At 35.1% G+C, this 18159-nt stretch overlaps 1 pseudogene; it reads left to right on the top strand.

Moving 5' to 3' along the window:
* Positions 1-12043: 12043 nt before the first annotated feature.
* LOC103259319 lies at positions 12044-13049 on the top strand (annotated as a pseudogene).
* Positions 13050-18159: the final 5110 nt, after the last annotated feature.

The raw sequence follows: 18159 nt of genomic DNA, 5'->3' as shown, positions 1-18159 counted from the left end.
CCAGACAAAATAAGATCCAGTTTCAGGAACTACGCATCTTTCTTCACTTTTACACCATCAGGATACCATCACATCCAAAAAGTAGTCTGAAGGACCCTTTTTGTATGGAATAAAGTAGCTGATTTTATATCTGTTATTGTTCAAAATCGTTCAGTACGATGACTTCGGTAAAATTGAATCCAGTCCAGAACATGTTCTCTTTTGTGTGGTAAGTATAGCAGATGGGTTGATTTTTTTTTTTTTTAATGTATCAAACAGGATGTTCTCAGATGCTCAGAGAAAAATATATTTTCTAAAATGCAATCTATAATGCATACCTATAATGCATAAATATACAATCAAGTTTCTATTCCCAGCCTATTCAGATTAAACATACTCATCTTGCCATTGTGAATAGAGCTGCAACAAATATACATGTGCAAGTATCTTTTTTGTAGAATGATTTGAGTTCCTCCAGATGTATTTCCGATAGGGGAATAGCTGGGTCATATGGAAGGTCAATTTCTAGTTCTTTCAGGTACCACCACACTGTCTTCCATAGAGATTGCACTAGTTTGCATTCCCACCAGCAGTGTAGAAGCGTTCCTTTTTCTCCGCATCCTCGCCAGCGTCTGTTGCTGTTTGTTTCATTAATGATGGTCATTCTTACTAAGATTAGGTGGTATCTCAATGTGGTTTTGATTTGCATTTCTCTGATAATGAGTGAGGCTGAGCACATTTTCATGTATCTGTCAGCTACCTGTATGTCTTCTTTTGAGAAGCGTCTATTCATGTTTTTTGCCCACTTTTTAATGGGACTGTTTGATTTTTTTCCTTTTGGTACATTTGAGTTCCTTGTAGATCCTAGATGTTAGGCCTTTGTCAGACATACAGTTGGCAAATATTTTTTTCTCATTCTGGGGGATGCTCCCTGCTCTCTTGATGGTTTCTTTTGCTTTGCAGAAACTCATTAGTTTGATGAGGTCCCACTCAGCTCTATTCAAAACAGCAAAAACATGGAACCAACCATGTTGCCCATCAAAGCTGGACTGGAGAAAAAAATGTGGTACAGATATACAATGGAATATTATGCAACCATAAAGAAGGAAAAACATACGGACTTGGATGAATTTAGAGTTGATCATATTCAGTGATCTGTCACAGAAACAAAGAACAGAGTACCATATGTTCTCACCCATAAGCAGACCTTGAACAATTATACTACTACAAGAAAGTGATTGGCAGTAGTGGGAAACTGTCAGGAGAGGGGGTTGGCAGTTGAGGGAAACTCCTAGGGGAGGGAGGGGCATACTTCATCAACAAGGGTACCTACAAAATCAATGTTTGTACACCTTACCTTGAATTTTACCCCCATCTTTATAATAAAAAAAAAACTCATCTTGACCCTATTATTGTAATGTGCATATATGTACAATTCTTAGTGTTTTTTAATATTAGTATCTTCAACAACCATTATACCTGTGCCTCCTTGTAGACCCCACACACACAAATTCTACATATGCAACATATTTATACTATTTAATTATTAATAACATCCACATGAACTTGGGAAAAAAAACATTTTCTACCAATGTCCAGGAACATGCCTAGTAGCAGACTAGATATCATGTCCTAAAATCATCTTGACTTGAACTTTAGGAAGAAATGTCACTGAATGTGTTTCCTATTGCCCATGTAGTTGATAGTTAGAAACACTTGTTAATAAATCAATTAATATTTATTCCACATATTCAATACACATTATTAATATCCTATTTGTCTTCCTAAATTGTTTGTTATGATGGTTCATTTTATGTTAACTTGACTAGGCTAAGGGATGCCCACATAACTGGTAAAACATTATTTCTGTGTGTGTGTGAATATTTCCAGAAGACATTAGCATTTGAATCAGTAGACTGAGTAAATACCATTCCCCTCTCCAGTGTGAGTGGGCATCATTCAATCTGCTGCAGGCCCCAATAGAACACAAATGTAGAGGAAAAGAGAATGTACTCTTGACTTGAGCTGGATCATCCATCTTTTTTGTGCCCTCTGTCTTTAGTGCTCCTGGTTCTCATGTTTTTGTCCTTGAACTGGGGCTTATGCCACTAGCTCCCCTGGCTGTCATGTGTCCAGATTTGTACTGGAACTTCAGCACTGGCTTTCATGGGCCTACACCTTGCAGACAGATTGTGGGACTGCTCAGTCTCCATAATCATGTGTGCCAACTCCTCATAATAAATCTCTTTCTCTATAACACTCTCCCTATATCTCATAGGTTTTATTTCTTTACAGAACCCTGACTAGTACATTTATTTTAGTTCTTGGGCATTGCCACTTTCATCTCTATTTTAGACTTTCCTTACTCTAAGGGAGGAATCCAGATAAGGGACTCATTCTCTCTTTTCTTTGCTCATTTATTCATGTGAGAACCAGACCTGCTGATGATCCAGCAGAGGTAAACAGGTTATATTTTCTGCCCTTTCAGTCATGGAAGAGATAAACGCTGGAAAAATAAACACATAGGTAAATATTTATAAGCAAGCATTGTGATAAGTATTATGAAGAAGATTTACTTGGTAAAAATAAAAAGAAGGATATGTATGAGTGGGCTGGCTGTGACAGGACAGAGAAGGGGTTCAGAAACAGCATGCAATATGCTCCTAACCCCGTATGAGCTCTTCATTGTTTAACTGTGTATTGCTGCTGAAATAAGAAACAGTGGCAGGAAGTTACATATTTTCCTTACAAATGCTAGGGAAGAGCCCCAACCACACAATGCTCTTTTTTTTTAACTCTTAATTTTTTTAATTTTAAAGATGTGGTGTACAATTCAGGGTTAGGTATACAAATGTTCATTATACAGGTACCCTTGTTGATGAGATGTGTTTCCCACTTCTTCAGGCAGATTCCCCCCACTGCCAATCCCACTTTCCCACCCCCCTCCCGGCAGTTTCCTGCTACTGCCAATCCTTTTCTTATAGTATTATGATAATTTTTCAAGGTCCACTTATGAGTGAGAATATGTGATATTCAGTTCTTTGTTTCTGTGAAAGATCACTCAGTATTAGAGACTCTAAGTCCATCCAGGTTGCTGTGAAGTTCATGATTTTGTCATTTATGGCTGCGTAATATTTCATCATGTATATGCACCACATTTTTTTATCCAGTCCTCGTTTGATGGACGGTATTGGGAACAATGCTGCAATAAACATACAACACAACCCTCTTTTAACAAAGAAAACAGAAGTCCTTTCTTGTATATTGGCCACCATGACACTTTAGGCCTTGGTGATCTGCTGAGGGATTGACCCTTGACACAAAGAAAGCCTTGCATATAGATGTAGCAATAAAAAAGTCAGCAGCTTAAGTACTCCAGGGCAGTTGTAGAAGAAATTAATTCATGAATAATTATTGATTTATAATTCATAAAATTAGTTTATTAACAATGTAGGCTTTGGGGCCAGATTTGAATACTGAGCCTTTGTTTTAGCTGTGTGACATCAGAAAAATTATTTAAATTTAAATTTTATAATTTCCTCATCTATAACATGAAGACAATAATAGTTCTTTCCTGGTAGGACTTTTATGAGAGTTGAATGAGTTCATATGGGTCAATGTGCATAGAACAAAGCCCAGTAAATAGTAGGTGCTCAATAAATAATGTTAAAAGTATATGCCCTACATATATGTTACAACATATTATATTTATTTTCTATCATAGCATATCAATTACATTAAAAGTACAGATTTTCCTAACAGGAACACTGTACTAGGTAGTCAGTAATCCAATCAGACCCACTTACTTGATCATGTTGAATATGCAAAGCACATAGCAGGACTCAGACAGTAGAGATGCACGGAAGCCAAGACACACACAGAAAGAAAGTAACAATTAAAAGCCATGAGTAAGCAGAAGGCATAAAGTATGGAAAAGAAGAGTAAGTTCTCAATAGAGACAGAAGGGGCAGGGAAAATGAGAAGCTGAGAACCAGACCGGTAGATCCATGTTAGCATACTAACATTATTACTACTTCATTCTGAAAATTGTTTCAGTTTTTTGTGGCAAATTATTCTGCTACCAGATTTCCATGTGTTGATGCCATGATCAGTCAGTCACCTCTCATGCTAACAAAGTGGCTGCATTCGCACACCTTCAAATCCCATAGAAAAAGGTAGCACATTTTTCATTCAACAGGCCCAGCAATTGTCCATCAATATCATTGTGTTGGTTTTGATTGAGACTCTTGGTGATCCCTTAACCAGTCACTGTGGCTGGGAGAATGAAGTATTCTGATGAGCAAGGCTTGAGTCACATGCCATACCTGCAACCAAGGTTGATATCAATAGTCCTCAGATTGCATGGACTGAGACTGGCGGTGAGATAGTTCTCTAAAGAAAAATTGAGGGAAGATATGGATACTAATAACAAAGTAATAATCTCTACCATTGTTATTCAAGACTATCTGGGGAAATTTGTTTTTCTTGAAAAACACAGAGGGGGCAAAACATACCTTCTTGATAGTTACATGGGAAAGCTAGGTTTCCTCTTTATAGCTTCTCAGAGATGTATGATTCAAGGCAGAAGCTGAACATTTACTTTGCAGATCACCTCTACTCATGCCTACTACCACCACAAGGAAATCCACTCTTTGTTGATAATGCTGCCTTAGTTGTTAAGGGTTTGCTTAGAAGCTTTTGCTAAAGTACTTATGGTAAAGAAAATAGCATGACCCATATGGACAAATCTGGTCCAACATGAACCTTCATCAAATGGAAAACCCTGGTGAATGTATTTAAATTAGAAAGCCTATATCATATTTTCAATGAACCCTTCTTAAATATCCTAGCAGCAATAAGCATGGCTTTTACTGCTCAAAAGGTGATGATGTCTGATAGCTCCAGCCTCTGAGAGGAAATGCAGTATAAGATCCCCTGAAAAATGTTTCCTGTTACATAAGCCTAGTCTCTTCTGTTTGGGAGAGAATGTGTGCAAAATTGAAATATTTAGAATAAAAAAATTAGAATATGAAATTCCAGGTGAAAACACCTTTTAAAAGGAAAGAAGAAATCAAATAAAGATATTTGAATGTTAAAACATATTTTTTTCACAATACTACAATTTGCTCTCTTACTCTGTATTCGTTTCAACCTAACTTGGAGGCAAAGATCCAGTTTCCTGTTTTTCAAATTCTACAGAGAATTCACCCTTCAAGCTTTTCTGCTATTTCTATGCTTTTGAAGGATACAAAGTAGTAGTAATTATTTATATGTCCACATCCAAATATCAAAATAGTATACTTTAAAATTTGCATCTCTAGGCTCAAAATGTAATATGATTTCTACCAAGATTTAGAAATCTACTTACTTTATTAACAACACAAGTTGTGCACTTCATTTTATCTTTATCACCAAGTCCTACACTATCATAATAGAATTTCTGTACTTGTGTCCTTTGAATTGCACAAGCTGAGGTGCAATATAAATTGTTATCACCACAGCAAGAATACGAATAATTCTGAGCTCCCAAGGAAGAATCGATCTTCAAATACAAAGATGGAAAAAAAGAAAAAAATCCACACACCTCCAGATCTTTTCTTATAGTTCCCCGTTGAGTCTGTTTTTTCTATATACCTTTTGCAAGGTGCCAAAGTCTTCAATTTCAGCAGTTACTATAATCTCGAGGTTTCTTTTTTTTTTCTATTTTAAAATCACATTTTCTCTCCTTTCTCTAACTGAAATAACACACATCATATTTTCTACCTTTGCGTCTGTCACAAGTGTCTACTCACAGGGTTTATTTTATCCTGCATCTCATTAACATGCTGTTCACTTTCTGTTTCTGAGAAAATATCACGGCAGTATCTGCATCCAATTTTTCTAGCTTTTTTTTTCTGCAGGGAATTCTAAGATATGATTATCCAGTCTTATAAATAATCTTGGGAGCTTACTCAGACACTGAAAAAAAAAAAATCTTAGTGTTCCTAATTTGGTCAAAAGCTTTCTTAGGAAGAAATGAGCATTTCCTCTTCCCTTTATTGAACTGGGAAATATAACTGTTTTTCTTCCTGTTAATTATGCTTTTTTTCATGGACATTTTCTATTTTCCTATAGGAAGAACCTAATTTCAAAAGCTTAAATTTGAATGGACTACCAAGTGTGAAGTCTTGCCTTAGAGGTTTTGCTAAAGCCCCTTTTCTAAAAAGTAATTGTGACATGGAAAGGGATGCAAGAATGTCTGCATGGAGTTAGCAATCCACTCCATTGAAATGATCACAAGATGAGAACACTCCAAAACCTTAGGAGTATAAGCTGCAGAATGGCTGACAGAATGCTATAAAGTCAAGCTTAAAGGGGCTGGAGATGGTTATGAAAATACTAAAATGTACACAGATACGTGCCCTGGAAGACATATGCTACCAATGACCTCTTGTCAACCAAAGAACAATAGAAGCAAATTGCAAATTGAAATGCATACACAAGATTGAACATGACATTCCCTGCACGCTCTGGGAAACAATTTGAAATAAATCTAGGGAGAGTGTCCTCATTTTCTTCCCCATGGATTTCAGAATGTTGATTCCTCCTCACCTCATCATCTCCTCAAAAGTTTCTAAGGACTGTATGTCCTTCCCCTGCCATTTCGTCCCCCTGTTCCTTCCTCAGCTCTCTCAGTCTGAGACTTTTGCCTCTAAGATACCCAGTGGGTTCATAATCACAAATCCTGCTGACCTTTTCTCTCTCCTTATTTAACAAAAGTCCCTAACCCTCTTGTCCTGGAAAGCCCTCTGTCCATATCTTAGCAACTCAAAGGGAGTGGATGTTCTCTCTTCTCGTCTCCTTTTCTTCACTGCTCCTACTTCACTGGCTCCTTGCCCAGATCCTTTGCTCTCACACAATTCATACCAGGGCAATTTCCCTCTGAATCTTCAGCTGATCTATTGGCTTCAACCCCTAAGTGCAAAAAAAATACTCATATTTGTATCCAATCTCACTTTGCCCCCAAAGCTTTCATCTACTCTGCTACCTGAGTCTCTGGAAGATGCCTTTAATGTCCTCTTCCTCCTAAACCATTTCCCTCTCTGCACAGTCTAATGTCTGCCACTGGTTCCCAAATCTACAAAATTATCCATGCTAACTTCTTACAGCTCTTGCCTTCTCTTTCTTCTTGATTTACACTCACTAAGATCTTATTTTCTTTCTGTGTTCAACAACCACAGTAATCTCCCAGTTGGTTTCAATGCTTACAAGCTCCCTCCAATCATTGCTCTGTAGTGACAGACTCTTCTTAAGTGCTAGAGAGGTGATGATCTAGATAGAACATTTGCTCTGAGATTTCCATCCAATGCAGGCAGGGGACTAGTAAAGTAAGTTTTAAAATTCTTAACAATTTAAAAAGGCAATGACAAGACAAGATTTATGCAAAAATCCATAATCTTTATACTTTTAAAACACAACCAGGGGTCATTCAAGGTTCTCCAGTGAAGGTGAACTTTGAAGGGAGCTTTAAATGACAAACAAGATACAGACAGAATAGAACTGAAAAGAAATGGTGTACTTAAAGTTTGGAGGCTTTGGGGTATCTTTGGGTGTTCTTCATGGCTAGAGTAAAGTACACATCTTCTTAGAAAGTAGTAGGAGATAGGGCTGGTGAGTGGGCTGGATCCATCAGAGTCCCTGGAGGAAGAGTTGGCAGACTCAAAAGGGTTAAGTGAATGGAATTTAACCAGAGAACTCTATATGTGTGAAAGGAATGGTGCTACACCAAGGTCTAACAAGAGCAGAAAGTCATTAACACCCTCGGGCCAGAAGGAGCAAGGGAAAGGAGCTGTGTTATTTGAATCTGGGAAGAGTTGTAAGAGAAGTCAAGGGCTATATTGTAGAGGACTTCCACCCAGATAGGCAGGAAGTAAGCAATAGTGAGATGATGAGGGAGAGGAATACATAAGTCAATCGTTCTCTCACCTCCTGCCATCTGATCTCCTTCCAGCACTTCTTAATGGACATAACCACTCAAAACCTTGAGAGTAAATAATCTTGAATTTGAATAAGTCAGCCTTCCTGAACAGAATGCATAGTAGAACGGAAGAGATTTCATATGACTTGTGTGTGGGGAGCAAGCATAGGTAGTTCTGGGTAGGTTTGTATTTTTAGCTTCTTTGGGCATTATGATTTGTAATCTGCTTGAAATAATTATTGGATCAGGTATTTTCATGTCTTGACACCCTTATTCTAGTTAAGATTAATTGATAAAACAAACTGGGTTCACAATCATAAATTTCATGTCAACAAAATTCTATGGGATAACTTAAAACTTCTGTATAAGCCTTTAGGTCATATCACTATGCCATCAATAGTTTCCAATTTTTTATTCAATTATTTGACCTTAAAAACTTTTATAGTTTGGTATATTGAAATCTATATTGAACACTTTTGTTTCCTGGCATTCTGCCCAAGTCATTGATTTTTTTTCTTTGGCATAAAGTAAATGAAAGTAGGGAGCAAAACCACATGTAAGTAAGAGTTGTCTCATTTGATAAATGGAGTAAATGTGAGTAGAATTCCATCTATTTGACAAATGGGTCTAATTTAACTAGTGTCCTGTGTCTGGTGGATTTCTTCACTTGGTGAAGACATTAGTGTTGGCAGGATTTTTGCCTTAGTATGTAGAAAGGAATCCAAAAGGTGACTCCTAACCTTTCAGTTAAAATGTTCTTAAGATTTTAATAAAAAATGAGATAACACGTTGCACTTAACAAATGGACAGAGATATTAAAATCATCATTGTGATAATTCAGGAATTTGTAGGGATAAGAAGAGAAGTAGAAGGATGGGCTAGGTCACATAATGAAGGGATCAGAGTGACATCAACTTTCTTGGAAGATAGAAGAGAATAGAAAGTTACCTTCAAATGAGTACAAAATGTTTTATAATCTAGAATTCTATCTCCAGTCAAATAATAATAAGTCAAGTGTAAGTGTAGCTAGATATTTTCAGACATGCAAGTTCTCAAAAACAGTGGATTATCCATGGATCGTCAGTTAGATTTTTGGAAGATATGTTCCACCAAAATGAGAAAATAAAAAGAAAAATAGAGAGAAAGATGAGCTCCTACAAACAGAGTATCCAATACAAAAAAAAGAAAAGAGAATTCCAGGACAATGTTGAAGAAAACTGTTCAGAAGACCAAGGGTGCACCCAACCCAGACTGGAAAAAGAATTAACATTCCTGGAGTTAACTCTGCAGAATTTAAGTAATAATATAATATCAGGAACTGACTTATACCTTGATATGTTTGTGTGAGAAGTGGCTACTCTTATACAACTTATTTCAGAATATCAATATAGAGATAAATTAACCAATTCATATTATTGATATAAAGAATGTACAAGGTCAAGCATAAAAAAGATAATTACAGATAAATATTATCTATAAATAGTGTAAAAATTTGAGGGAACATATTAATGAATAAACATAAGAAAATATTAAAATAGTACTATTATTTGACATTTATTCCAGAAATTTATAGTCAGCTCAAAAATTAGAAAAAATTTTAATATAATCAGCCACAGTAACATATACTTTCCAAAGATAAAGCATTTAATTAAACTCAACATTCATTGATAATTTAAGTAAACGAAAATATTTGCAATGCATGTCTTATAAAGGATGTGTATCCAGAATATATGAAGTACTCTTTATAATTTAATAATAAACCAAATGATACAATTAAAAAATAAGTAAAATGTTTGGACAGACATCAAGTGAAAAAGATACAACACAAGCTCATGTAAAGATGTTTAACAACATTAATTATTAGGGCAACACAAATTAAAACCACAATGATGTATCACAACATTTTTTGAATGACTCAAATTAAAATGAAAACAAAGGCATCTCCAAGTGTTGGTGTGAATGAGGAACAACTATTTTTGCTTATGGGCATACAGAATGGTACAATCACTTTGAAAAAGAGTTTGGCAGCTCCTTATAAGTTAAATAGTTTCCTTATCATATGACTCACAAGGCCCATGATATGTGACTAAGTACCCAAAAGAAATAAAAACATGTATCTACAAAAGAGCTATAAGCATATGTTTATAGCACCTTTATTAATAATATCTATATTAAACATGTTTTTAAATTTTCTATATTTTATGATGCTTTGACATCTTTGGACCTGTGGACTTAGAGAGGAACTGCTCCTCCCAGGGATAACTAATTCTAGAGAGAGCAACGAACTCTCCTTGGAGCATGCCAATGATTTGCAAACCCACCAATTCTGAATCCATTCTCCCAACTGCCTCCTTTTATCAGAATTCTCAAGTCTAGGGCACTATCATCCTGCCCTGAATCAATCAGGATCCTCAAGTATTAGGGCATTATCTTCTTGCCCTGAATCTATCAAGGGCCAGGTACTAAGTCAAAGACGAACCACTTCTATAGCCTAGAGCCTGCTGAAATTTTTCAAACTAGCCAATTCTAAGTAAGCCCACTGAGCTGTTTAGCCTGCCTCTCTTATTCCTTTCTTTAAAGACCACAATAAAGTCTTGTGCCTAGGCTCTCTCCTCTCTCTTTCTGCCTCTTGACTGACCCTGGTTCTTCCCTGTGTGGTCCTGTATGCCAAGGGGTAACCCCTCCTCTTGGGAACTGTGAATAATAAACCACCTTTCCCAATGGTAGTCTTCTCTTTATCTGTTGGCCTCACCATAACTAAAGTCGAAATCCTTTTAAAACAATACCCTATACTGGAAACACTCAAATGTCTATTAATTGTTGAATAGATAAGAAAAACTGTGGTTCGTTCATACAATGAAATCCTGCTCATACCATGAAAAGGCATGAATAACATACAATGACATAAATGGATATCAAAAAGATTATGCTAAAAAAAAGCCAGTCACAAAAGTCTACACAGTCTTGAATATCATTTATATGACATTCTGGAAAAGGCAAAACTAGTAATAAAAAGCAAGTCAGGGATTGCCAGGGCCAGGTTGGAACAAGATTAACTGCAAATTGGCATGGAATAATGAATTGGAATAATGAAAATCTTCTACATCTTGATTGTAGTAGCGATGACCTAACTGCATGCATTTGTCAAACTGTGAAAACAAGTAAAAAGGATGAATTTTACTAAATGTAAGCTGTGTGTTTCTATTGCTGCTGTGGTAAATTACCACAAATTTAATGTTTTAACACAACACAAATGTATCTACTGTTCTGTAGGCTGGAATTCTGACATTGATCACCATGAACTAAAATCAAGGTGTCTCTGTAGGGTACATTTCTCTCTGGAGGCTTTAGGGGAGAATTTGTTTCCTTGTCCAACTATAACCTTGAACATATTTCTGACTATCCTTTACAGTCACATCTCCCTCTAACTATAACCTGGAAATCTCTGATTTAAAAAAACTTATGTGATTAAATTGAACCCACAAGAATAATCCAGGATAAACTCCTCTTCTCGAGGTACTTAATCTAAACACATCTGCAGTTTCTGTTCCAGTGTGCCAGGGTGAGCATGTCATTTGCATTTCTAGCAGTTTCTCAGGCCATGCTGATGCTGTTAATCCAGGGACCATGTTTTGAGGACCACTGATGTAGACATCCAAAAGATTCTGCAAATTACTAGAAGTAAGAGAGTACAGTAAGGTTGCTGGATACAAAACCTATATAAAAAATCATAACATTCCATCCAGTAGCAACATACAATTAGAAATTTTGGGTTTACGCAGCATGGCCACTGGCATTAGCTGACCCTCTACTCTCTCTGATGGGATACAATGGGCTGCAAGAGACTGAACTGTATCTACTTCTATTTCCAATAAATAGAAGGTTCAACTTTCATTTACAAATATACACACACACAAATCCAGAAAAAAAATTACTAACCCTTTAAAAAAATAATTAATATAAAGTTATAGCAAAGGAAAAAAAAAAAAAAGAACTTGAATTTAGTAAGACAACTGGAACAATCACAGCCATGGCAGCAGTGGCAGGAAAATAGGGTGAATTTATTTGATTTTCCATGATTGTTGGTTGTTTACTGGTCTCACAATGATGGAAGCTGCAAGCTTTTTCAAAGGGACCAGGAAGCTGCTACAGATTTGCTTCTCCAAAGCATCTGGGGATTTTCACACCATTACAAGATCCGAGTAGGATATACTCTTTGAAAGATGTACAATGTTCATTCTTAAGTGTGACAAACTGCCAAGTAGAAAGCTTATGTACTCAATGACAATAGCATGTTCATCTCCAAGAGACATCTCATTTTGCATATGTAACACCACTTTCTTGCTGAAAGCACTGATTTCCCTTTCGAAACTTGCTAGAATGACAATGAGTTTGACTAAATTCAAAGCTTCTTCTGTTCTTGTAAGAATTTCATAAAGGTTTCTTCATGCTAAGGGTAACACACCAGAATTTTTAGGAAGAAAAAGAGTTTCTTAATGCAATTTTCTCAAATGAAGCAGCATATTATGGGGTATAATAATTCTGACTGTCAGTACCTAGATACTCTGGAATAATCAGCTAGCCAGATCAAACCCTAGACATTCTGATGAGTGAACTTGACCCAGCACTTATAGACAGCTCTGCAGGAAAGATGGTGTCACTGCAGAGAGTGTTACATTGAGAGTGGAATTCATGATCTGATACTAGGTTCTGTCATCAATGCCTTACTGTTCAATTCTTGTGGATATTTGATGAATGGAATGAAATTGAATGGAACTTATTGGACTATTCACATCTCTCCAGAACCAGACTTTTCTTATGTTAGCTTTGAGAAACATTCATGTCAGACCTCCATGATGACCCAATCAGGAAAGTTGTTGAAGTCTTCAAGCCAGGAAAATTTGTGACCACCTTGTTTGCTAATCAGAGTTCTAAATGTCGCACCATGCTTTCTTCACCACAGAAGACTGAACGTTTTAAACACCTTGATTGTCAGAGTGCTATGTTCAATGATTACAATTTTATTTTTATAAGTTTTGCTAAGCAGTAGCAACAACAACAGAATCAAGAAAAAATGAAGAAAAAACAAATAAACAAAAGAGAACAAACATAGAAGGTGATGGATGCTTTCTAGATACTGGCACCGGAAACCATACTTTCCATAACCACCGTCCTGTAGTTGCACAAAGCCCTAGATGTAATGGTAGTGTAATCATTTTGAATTGTATGCATTATTAGATCAAAGAGTTAGATATCTTTCATAAATGCTGTCTTCTGTGTTTCAGTATTCCATTCCACTCTCTCTGTGAAATTGAAGTGCATGTTGAAAAAATATTTTATGATGTGAAACTTTCCGACACTTGTGCAAACATTTCAATCTGATTTATGCTCAGGGGAATATTTCTCTGGGTATCATCCCAAATTCCCCACAGACAAGGCTTTTGTCTTCACTAGGTTTTGGCTTCAACTTAGCCATTCGGGACTGTTCTATTAAATTGCTACCAGAATTTACACCCAGTTAATTTCACTTTTAAAGTATATTCTTTAACAATGTTATTGAAACCAAATTCTACTTTATACGGATGTTTCTTGTAACAGCAATTAAAGTTTTTTTTCCACAAGTCTAGTCCTCTTAAGAAATGATTCTAGTTACTTCTTTTGCATATTACTATTCTAACATTATTGGGTCCTGCATTTGTAGTTACTTAATTGATTTCTTCACTAACCAAGGTGTCTCCCCCAAATCTCCCAAATAAAAATAATACATTGTAAAAAAAATTGCACTAAGAAAAAAAATCACATTCACAATTTTAAAAATAGGTTTCTTAGACATGAACCTAACCAGAAATATGCAAAATATTTGTTGGGGTGTGTATAAAATATTTTTGAAAAACATAAAAACTCCAAATAAGTGTGAAAATATAACCTGCACATGGCTTGAAAAACATGATATAAGAAAGGTGTCAGTTTTGCCCAAATCATGCTATAACTTTTATGTAATCCCAATCCACATAGTTTTTGTCAAACTGAAAACCTGCTTCTAAAATTTATATAGAAAGGTTATCTATCATCTATCAAGAATAATTAACACAATTTTGAAGAAGAAAAACAAAATTGAGAAACTTTTTCTGTAAATTAAATCAACAAAGAATTAACTTTTGGAATATATCAAGAATTAGTATAACCCAATAAGAACAAGATATGCCAATAGAAAAGGTCAAAGAAAATAAGCAATTGATGGAAAGGGAACCAGTATGGCCCATATGCCTGTGAAAGACTCCAACAGGAAAACTCAAGTTAAAGTAATAGACTACTGCATCATATTTGTCTTTTGAGAAAGAATGCAAAAGTGTGTCAAATTTAATGTTAACAAAAATTTGGAGAAATGGGAACCCCGCTTCCTGGTGAGATGTGTAAATTTATACAAATGCTTTGGAATTCATTTTGAATAATCTAATTGTTGCAGATGCTCTTGCTCAATGATCCAGGAATCCCACTTATAGGTGCATGTCTTGAAGAAACTGACATCCAAAGAGATTCAGCAGCATTGTATATACTTGGGAATAAATAGAAGCAACCTACATGTCCATCATAGAAGAACCGATGAGTAAATTATGGCACAGTCACCTAATGCAACATTATATAACAAAGTGAATAAATCAAATTTGTAATTGTTGGCATGGCTTAAATTTAAAAAATAAATAAATAAGGTCAGGCAGGGGAAAGAGGAAAATGTCAGGATATACAGATGTGTCAAATTTACATAAAGTTTGAAATGCTGCACCAACATTCTATGCAATGCTTACATGTACAGAAGTGTATTCATAAATAAAAAAAATTATGGATGAGAATGAGAAACTACTGAACTCCTATTAGTGGTTTTCTGGGGATTTTGTGAATAGCATGGATTCAAGACAGTACTGAGATCCTCAGCCATGTTTGAAATCTTTTGTGTTAAAAAAAAAAAGTAGGGGAGGATTAAGTTTAGATTTGATAGAATTGTTCAATGTATTTTATTTGTTGTTTTCCATATGCTTTATATATTTCACAATAAAAATTGAAATTTTTTTACTCCTTTTCCATGTAATAATATATTAGGTTTTTTTTTCTATAGCACTAAGTAATTGTAATACATTTTTTAAATTCTTACAAGTGTTTCATCACGGGTATATCAAACCTTCTCTTATATTTGGACATTTTACAATTTTCCAATTGTTTTCAACTAGAAAACTATTGTAATTGCTGTCAACTTTTATATGGTAATTAATACTTCAATCAAAACTTTTTACAAAGAGTATTTTACAGTTTTTTTTTTTTTAAAGCTGACTATGAAGTAGGGTACTTCAAGAATGAAGAACACAGCAAATAAAGAGAAAAGACAAGAGGAGAAAAACAATTCTTTTTAGTTGAATGTTAAAAATCACAAATCAACTATTGAAAATAAATTAAGATATTTATGCTGAAATCATAAACATATTCAAGGAAAAGACAAATAAAGAAAATGTAATTATCTTGCAAGGAATCATCTAATTCTACAAAGAAATATTAGATAGAAATCATAGCTACATGCCAATCAATGATTCTGCAACACAAGATTTCATGTTGTTTCTAGTCAAAGGCCTTTTTTAAAAATTTGTTTATTAGCCATGGTATTTAGTTTTTTCATCATATATATGCTAACAGTTTCATCCTAAGTAAAACTGGACACGTGGAAAATTTCAGCTGTTAAACTTGACCCTTCAAGGTATTCAAGTTAAAAAAAAAACAGCTTTAAATTGGGGTTAAAATGAAAAAAAAAAAACAAATTATTTTTCATTCATGCATTGCTTCCAATGATATGTTCCAGAAAAACAAAATCAAAAAATTACTTTCAGGCTGAGAACAAGTGTGAAAATATCAACCTCAATCTAAACACCAACATTTCTGAGGGGACCGGTGGTAAAGGCTGATGCTTACCCCTATTTATTTCATAGTCCTATTAACTGCCTTTTCTCCCAGAGATTCAAGTTTTCCCCTTACAAAATTAGTTTTAGCCCTGAATAAAACTGGGAAAGGGTATGAATTATAGACAAAAATCTAAATATTTCTGAATTTCACTTTCTCCCATCTCTGAAGTTAGAATATGACTACTTTTATCTTGCTTTAAGTGTCATTTGAAACAAAGCAGGATATAAAAAATTAAATATTAATTAATAGCCATGTCACTTGGTTTCTCTAAGAATTTACTAAGAGGCATTCAAAAGGTGTTTTTCCTATCCTCTTTTGCTTGGTAAAGAAAAAGACATAATATTCTCATCCACAAAAGGTGTGAAAAGCTGCATTTCTTAAAATCCATAATAGAAAATTAAGTATTTAAAAGATTTCAAAATATTAAATATGAAATTCTTCTTTAATATCAACATTCTTGAAAAGAAATTCAGTTCCTTAAATTTGAAGTGTCCAATAAATAATGAAATCCAATTTATTCATTTTTAAAAAAAATTCATTTATGTATATAGTCCCTTACAAGGTACATGGAGAGTATATTCACATCCATTATCAATACCTGATGATCAAAAGTTTTAAATAATTAGTATTATTTTCACTACTACCTGACTTTGCCTTAATTAACTTGCTATGGGGTACACTATTACTTTATGGAACAATTGATTATTTTCTTAAAATATGATTGGTATCAGTGCTTCACATAGTTCTTTAGAGCTATTTGCTCTAACAGGAGTCTAAATAGCACCTTCATGAGGACAACCTGGGATGGTTATTAAAATGCTAATTAATGGTCCTTCATAAATTAGAAATATTAAGTTATCTGGGAATCTGGTTTAGGAGTATGCATTTTGAAACCACTTTTCAGGTTATTATGACATGCACTAATGTTTGAAAAATGCTTCTTCGGTGTTTATGTGAATTTGATAAGTAACAGCAGGGTTACTACAGTTGTCTCCCTGTGCTGCCTATGGGAATATTACTATTGTTCTCTTGTAGAAATTAAAGATTGAAGCTTCCTATGGTACTTCTTTTATAAAATATTGCCAAGTATTGCTTGGGAGAAAAAAAAATGTACCTAGCATAGGAGAACAAACAGACACATGAATACTCAGTAAATTACCAATGCTGCCTAAACCTTCCAAATATCAGAACAGTGTACTCTTAATCTTGCATTCAGCATGTTTTTTCATGCAGACTCACTGTGGGTTATATCTTTTGGGGTAGGTTCGACTTTTAGATCAGGCCTAGCCAATTATCTCATCAAGGTTCCAGGTCACATGTCACAACACTGAAGTGAAATCACCTTCAGAAAGGTTTGTTCCACAGCAAAACCCATACTCATGGAACATTGCTGGGCCTCAGTACCCTAAGGCAAAGGGATAGTTTAGGAACTCTTTGTTAAAATTTGTATATGCTTTGTACTAAGGTAATATAAATCACTTTAAGGGCAGAGAGGGAAGTAACTGATTTCACTAACATAACTTAGTGCTACCTGTTTGTTTGCAATAGCGAGGTGGGGTCTATACATTATTTGTGCACCTGTAGCACCTCCCTACACCAGGACCTTTTATCTGTTTCCATTTATTTGTAGCTTAGGTGATTTTATTTAGAAGTTGGAGGAGAAATAAAAAGTTTGTGTGAAGTAGAGAAATACAGAGAAACAGTCATAGTATATTTTTTGCTGATACCTCAGCTTAGATTGTGCTTCTGTTTAGAGTAGAGAGACACACTGACAGGGAGAGAAAAGATATCTGGTCATAAGAGGACTTCTTTGTTGTGACGTGCAATATTTAATCAGGCCGCACTCTAGACTGGGAAAAATAGCCATCAGAACATTACACTTGCCTGTACTGAAAGCATTATGATTTTCGATTCAGCCTCCTCGGTACTACAGTCTTGGAAAAGCAATTGTCTTCAATCATGGATCTGCAATTTTTTGCAGCTATAAAGAGGTATTGTCTTTTGACTATTAATAAATCATTAGTTTAATGTTTTGAAGTTTTATGAGGTTAAAAGGAGGGATTCAAAAATGTATCCTAGGGTATAAAATATTTGAGATGCTTTGGAGAGTGGATGCATTTGGACAGACAGAGATGGAATGATTTTCCAGAAAAGAGGATACACAAGAAAAGGAATTGAATGGGATGTGGTAGGACATCCTTTAAGAAAGGGGTATGGGCCAGCTTGACTGGAGTTAGACATTGATAGGAAGACCTAGTTGGTACAGACTTGGGGTT

This window comes from Carlito syrichta, unplaced genomic scaffold, assembly GCF_000164805.1.
Source record: "Carlito syrichta isolate Samal-C Ts95f unplaced genomic scaffold, Tarsius_syrichta-2.0.1 Scaffold302599, whole genome shotgun sequence".
NCBI lineage: Eukaryota > Metazoa > Chordata > Mammalia > Primates > Tarsiidae > Carlito > Carlito syrichta.
Note: the sequence above shows the minus strand (reverse complement) of the source record. Positions and strands in the feature narration are given on the sequence as shown.